Raw genomic sequence first — 7,208 nt, 5'->3', positions numbered from 1 at the left:
AGAATTTTCCTCAAGAAACTGGCAATTTTTCTTTGGAGCCATATCAAGTTTTGTTTGTTTGTTCATTTTACTGTTTCTACACATTCACTGAGTCATCAGCATTTTCTTTTATTTAAAACCAGCTGTGTTTGGTCAAAACACTTACAACTTACAAGAAACTTGCAGCATTGTTGTCATGAGTTAGTGGTCTTGGCCAGCTATTGTGCCTGTTCATCCAAATGGACTCAGTAACAAGGAAATCAGTACAGCCTTAGAATGCGGTTCACATCTGGGACAAAGTCAGTATGGCAGAGGGAAAGAAACTGGCTTGCTACCTTTGTTGTTTTCCTTCAGCACAATGCCTGCAACATGGAGGACCAAATGAATGCTCATATACAACCAAGTTCTATTTTTGGTTTTACACTGATTTCAGGCAGACACTTTCCTTATTCAATGTTCTTTGCCAGTGAAGTGGGTACACTGGGCATGTTCTCTTAATTAAACCAAAAGAAAATGGTTTTTCTTTTGAAATGAATAAAACATTTGGAAGGTTGGGAACAACTGCTTTAGTAATAAAAGAAAACCTTATAGATTTAGTTACAAATATCCCCATATAGACCTAGCTCTTTCTTCTGATGCTTGATATTTTGAATATGCTATAAAACACCTACTATGTGAAAGAAACTAGGTGATATGCAAATGTTTGTTGAACTTAGAAAACTGAGATTGTTTGCTAATGGAGTCATTCACAGTGTCTGATATCATGACTCTTCTGCCAGGGGATTATTACACTCATTTCAGGAAGAGAAATTATTGGGTAAGTTCAAATGTATAGAATCTACTTAATACAAAGTCTACACACAATCACATACAACATGGTCTTATATTGCTAGAGTTAGTAAGTTATGGATTTCACAGAAGCAAGTTTGATTTTTAAGTTGTTAAATAGAAATCATCTTAATGACTTCCCACCATCCCAAATAGACATGCACCTACTCCTTTGGGGAATAAATTGTGGTGACTCTACTGGGAAAAAGGAAAATACTTCTATTTCAAGCACCTCTCACTTTGCACTTAATCTGATACCTGACTTCATTTGATCTCAGTTCCACATTACTATTGGTCGCACTACAATTGAAAAAGAAGAGGCTTTCCAAGTAGAAGTAGGAAGTTTGTGGGGTGAAAGGGGCACATTTTATCAAAACATGGAGTACAGGGCAGAGCAACAGCAAGCATGAGGTTGAGCTATTGCACTTTTCTTCCCTGTTGAATTGCTTGACAAGGAAATCCAATCCCGGATAAACAGACTAATAGATGAGATCACTGTGGTTGAATCTCTGATAAAGCAGTTCTGCCCATGCTATATTGGTATTCTAAGATATTGTAAATACTATAATTTATAAGTGCTTGTGAAGCTAAGAAATAATCCAATAAATATAATGTCATATACAAAGTTTTCGGGAATACACAAACTCAAGGAATCATAATCTTGTTCAGACTCTGAACTTTCAGCTCACGGATATTTAATGGGCAGAGTAGGCAAAGGTGATTTAGGACATGTGCAACTCAGCTCTGTATCTTTTCTGGAAGGCTGACATTTAGTTTACAAATAAAACCATTAGTGAAAATCTATGGAACAGAGCAGAAAATAAATACTTAATAGGTTCTGTAAGATAATCTGAAGGGACCAGACTATACATTGTTAGATATATGCCTCCATGTGTGTAAAAAGGCACCACAATTATATATGCTTTCTCTAGTAGACACATAAAGCTGTTAAAATATGCTGTATAAAATGTATCAATTGAAGTTCTATTGTAAAAACAGCCATTAAATGAAGTTCCCTAATTCATATTCTTTTGTAATTTTTGGTCCTGTTTTAGCAAACTTTAATCTTCATTGCTAGTTTCGTTCTCCCATATGCATTCATAGAATAAAACTTTCCTTGTTATTTTTTCTACTATTTGAATCAGTTTCGTTACTAGGTAGTGATTTCTCGGCTTCATCATGGCTATGGCCTATCCTGCCAACCAGTCCTATTCATTTACTGGAAGTGTGACAAAAAGATGAAAATGCTAACTCCCTTTAAGATGCCTGTGACTGGCTGAATTTTATGAAATAGTGCAGGGTATGTGAAGTCATATGGATTAAGGAATAAAACTTTTAAACTTAAGTCATGATAACCAATAGAAATTGATAAATACAAGGCTACACTAATATGTAGAAGTAATAAAGTGGGTGAAAATATTTTGTGAATTCTGTAATACAAATCACTATGATCGTTTCCCCTTTATGATGCCTCACCAAGAGGGAATGAAATAAGATGCCAGTTGCCTATTAAGGATGTAGCCTTAATTAGAGTTGGGATTCCCTCCTTTGTATTAAAGGCCAATAATGATGGAAAGACCTACTACATGTGGGATCTTTTTTTCCTTTATCCTAACTCGGTGATGCTATTTGGGTAATAACTGATGAAAGGCCTAGGGTGCCAACCAATTTGCAGTTAAGTGGCTAATTAAGACCCAAAGCAAAGCTGCCAAGAGGTTGGATCTCTTAGCCTTAAAGTGACACTTAAAAGCAATTATAAAAGGGCTTTCTTTGCTAGAACATATTTAAATTTGGACAAAAGTTGGGGCCAGTTATTATTTTATGTTAATATATTCCTCTGTGCAACAGCATCAGAGAGAAAGGAGAATCATTTAGGACACAGTAAATAAATTAGAATAGCACTTGAATTGACTGAGCTTTTGATATGAATAAAAAATAAAATGTTAAAATCATTTCTGTTTGCATTCATAATGAGGGTACTATATGTAATTAGATTTCCCACTCTGAGAAGAAAAAGGAATAGGTACATGAAGTACGCTGTTATCCAAGAGGAGAAAAATCTCTTAATTCTTGGGTGTGTTGTCACCTGTCTGTCATATTGTAGGAATGTGACACCCAGCCAAGAATGGCAAGATTTTCAGAATTGTTAGGTTTCAACTTGGGACAATCGGGTGATATATTTAAATATAGCTTCTGTAATAGCACAGGGTTGTGGGTAGGCAGGTTCTTTCTGGGGTTTTAAAGGGTTGAAAGTGATGAGGCGGAGCAGAAAGGACTGGAGAAGATGGAAATTAAAACACAAATTATCCATGTACAAGGGAGTAGTAGTCAGGGAGTGTTAAGACTTTTAAAATCGTAGCTCCAGCATTATCTAGGAGTGTGAGGAAACACAGTCCATTTATACATTGCTTTTGTGATTGATGATGCTGTCATTAAACTCCTTGATGTCTTCATATCCTTGTAATTTGCAGTTGCCTAGTATTTTTTCATATACAACTCATTAACTCATTGTGTAACTGTTTTGCGCACATATAAGCACACAAATTAGTGGGAATTTGTGTGTGCTGAATCTGTAGACAGTGGAAACCATGATTCTTGATGTAATAATAAGTAATAAAAAGAAGAAACAAGGAGCTAGTGCTTAGTAACTCTAATACTAGCACTAGCACTAGCTTTGTTTTGAGGCATCATATGAGACAGAGCACTTTGTGCTATATATACAATTGTGTGTGTGTGTGTGTGTGAATAGATGGCAGATAGGTAGGTAGTTAGATAGACAGATGTATAGATAGATAGATTGATAGATAGATAAATAAATTTGATTATTGGGTCAATCAAAATCATATTACAGGAAATAATGCATAGAGATAAAGAATGCAATAATTTCAATTTACTTGAATATTTTAGTAATATTATAAATATAGTAATATTATAAAATAATAGGATTAGAGTTGCTAAACCTTCAAGCATAAATTTGACAACCATAGGAGGCATGTAGGAGCACCTTCTCAGTGTGTAGCAAATCAATTTCCTACAACAGTTTCATCAGGCCCACTAATTTTGTCACTATAAATCCAGTAAAGAGAGGTTTTTGAAACCTATATTTTAAGAACATAGTACAAAAATATCTATTAGCATTTCTGTGAAGGTATAGGAGATCATTCACTAACCCTTGCATAAGCTTTTATAACTGACTTCTGTAATTATTGTCCAAAATATGGATTCTAGTAACTTTCCGGAGAATTATGTTTATTTCTATTTGAATATTTTAGCTCCAGGGCTGGTTATGCACTGCTGGGTTCCAGAGAATTCTGTTCTAAGAAGGTACATTTAAGGAGTGACCAAAGAGCACATGCTGGCTGTATTAAATGAGAGTCCAAATAAGAGAGGGTTTATCTACAATGTATGTTTGCCCAATCTGGGTACATCTTGTGAGATACAAGACACAAATTGATCCAGATCCTAAAGGGTTGCCATTCTTTTGGTCCTTGCCCCTACTATCTTGGAATAAGAAAAAGTGAATGTGAGTATTCTGGAGTCATTATGCTCTAGTAGCATCATTACTGAAGAATACTAGTTAAATACAAAAATGTAGAAATTTTAAAAAGTTGCACACTGTATTCTGCCACTTCACTAGAGATGTTTATCACTTGCAGGAGTTCCCTGGTAGAAATTTTGGGATCCCTTATCCATACTCTCATATCATCTGCACTTTGACTTCTTTTCCAATCATATCGCCTTGACCTCCTTTTGTTGTCTTATTGATCTAGCTAAAACTTTAAGTACTACGTTGAATAGATATGGAAAGAGTGGACAACCTTGTTTTAGATTTTAGCGGAATTTCTTTGAGTATCTCTCCATTTAATTTGATATTGGCTATCAGCTTACTTTATATTGCTTTTATTATATTTAGGTATGTTTATTGTATCCCAGTTCTAAGAGTTTTATTATGAAGGGTTATTGGAATTTATCAAAGGCTTTGTCAGTATCTAACGGGTTTTCTTTCAATTTATTTACATGGTGGATTGTAATGACAGATTTTCATATATTGAACCATCCCTGCATCTCTGGGATGAAGCCCACCTGATCGTGGTGGATGATCTTTTATATATGTTCTTGGGTTCAGCTTGCCAGTATTTTTTATTTTGTATAAATATTCATGAGGAAACTGGTCTTTAATTCTCTTTTTTGCTGGGTCTTTGTGTGGTTTGGGTATCAGGGTAACTGTTGCCTCATAAAAATAATTTGGTAATGTTCCTTCTGTTTCTATTTTGTGTCATAACTTAAAGTAATAGCATTAGCTCTTTTCTGAAAGTCTCAGAATTATGTACTGAAACTGTCTGGTCCTGGACCTTCTTTTCAGTAAACTTTTTATAACTGCTTCTTTTTTCATTAGGGATTCTAGGTCTATTGATGTGGGAGTGTCATATCAATCTGTTGATTTCATTGGCTGAGCAATAAAGAAACTGCTTGGCCCTCATAAGTTAGAACATTGTTGGGAGGAGTAAACAGAATAGGATGCTGGGCGGAAGAGGAAGTGAGGTCAGACTCTGCTCTGCTCCCGGACAGACTCGACAGCTCTGCTTTCTGGAGCAGAGACGCCATGCTTAGCTCACCCCGAATGGACGGAGGCTAGAATCTTCCCGGTAAGCGCACCTTGGGGTGCTTACACACATCATTAGAAATGGGCTAGTCCAGGTGCGAGAATTAGCCTGTAAAGGCTAGAGTTCGTGGGCAAAGCAGTTCTTAAATGAATACAGTTTGTGTGTTGTTATTTCGGGCATGAGCTAGCCAAGCGGCCGGGGTGTTGGGGACGCAGCCCCGCCGCTCCTATTTCAACAGTCTATTTAAATTGCAGTGGATATATAGACTAACTGATCTTCTCCTGTCTTCAGATTGGTGACTACCCCTATTGTCCTCAGAGACCTTCATCCAGAAACTGATGGAAACACATGTATAAACCCTCTGCCAAAAGTTAGGCCTAGCTCAGGGAATTCTGCTGAGAGAGGAAGGAAGTATTGTAGGAGCCAGAGGGCTCAAGAACTTTGTATGCCTACACACACACACACACAGAGAGAGAGAGAGAGAGAGAGAGAGAGAGAGAGAGAGAGAGAGAGAGAGAGAAACAACTAACCTTGCTCATAGGACCTCACAGAGTTTGAACCAACAAGACCAGTGATTCTGAATGGGACTATCCTAAGCCATCTAAATATATGTGACACGTGTATAGACTGGTCTACTGAGACTCTTAACAATCACAACAATCTGTTGCAATCTGTTCCTAAATCTTTGACTGGCTGTTGGGACTCTGTTCCTCATATTGGGCCACCTTTCCCAGCCTAAATACAATAGGAGGTGCTTAACCTTACTGAAACTTGAAATGCCTTGCTTTGTTGATACTAATGGGAGGCCTGCCCCTTTCTGACCTAACAGAGGAAGAGTGAATTGAGGAAGAGGAGAAGGAATGAAAGGAGAGAAAAGAGGGGAAACTGAGGGTGGGATCTAAACTCAATAAATAAATTAAATACAAGAAAATGCAGAATAGAAAGCACAAGCTTCTCCCTGGATGTCACCTAATTACCTGTCCTGAAAAGGCATTCAAATTCCCACCGTTCACTGAAATATTCACAATATACATCCAGTTAGGCCATGAGTGACATTGCGCTTATGGAGATGCCTTTGCCTCATGGCAAGTCTCTTACTGAGACTTCACATCAATTCGTCTTCTCCCCATGAAAAAGAACCTTTATTTGCCATATTTCTGTGCATCCCTGTTAGGTTCAAGCAGGTCTCAAAGATAGCAGTGCTCATGACAATGGCTGGACCCAGGCAGGACTCTGATAGGGTGAACATAAACCTAAGCTTGGGAATCTGACAAGGCAAATTTCTGTTCATCCAGAAATCCACTACCTCAGGTTACCAACCCCAACTGCTTGCTACCTCAGGCAAGGGCATCTAATCTAGTTTCTGGTTAATGCTATGGCCAGCTTCAGCCCAAAGACAGCTCTTGTCCCACAGCTACCATATAAAATCTACCTATTTTTCTGTAAAACCGCTGTTCTATATTTTCAGAGGCACTATGGCAGTCTGCTTCCCTGATTAACTTTGTTTCCATCCATGAAATGGTCCAGTTTGGTAGTTTTCACTCCACTCTCCCTCACAATCACAGCATTGCACATAATGTCAGGCACACTGCAAGCATTTTCTCAATATAGAACAAGAATCACTGAATGTCACTTTATGCTTACAAGACAAGTTGTTGTGATGTGTATTGATATCTCTGTCCTGTGAAATCACTTCTCCCTTAGAGTTGCCTAGCTTTGAAATGGGCATAAACATCTTAATTAAAATTCAGTCATATGTCTTAAACATAGAATTCCTTCCATAATGCTAGCAAATAA

This window comes from Alexandromys fortis, unplaced genomic scaffold (genome assembly GCF_014885135.2).
Source record: "Alexandromys fortis isolate MF-2015 unplaced genomic scaffold, M_Fortis_MF-2015_v1.1 scaffold_47, whole genome shotgun sequence".
Lineage (NCBI taxonomy): Eukaryota > Metazoa > Chordata > Mammalia > Rodentia > Cricetidae > Alexandromys > Alexandromys fortis.
This window is presented reverse-complemented; position numbering follows the sequence as displayed.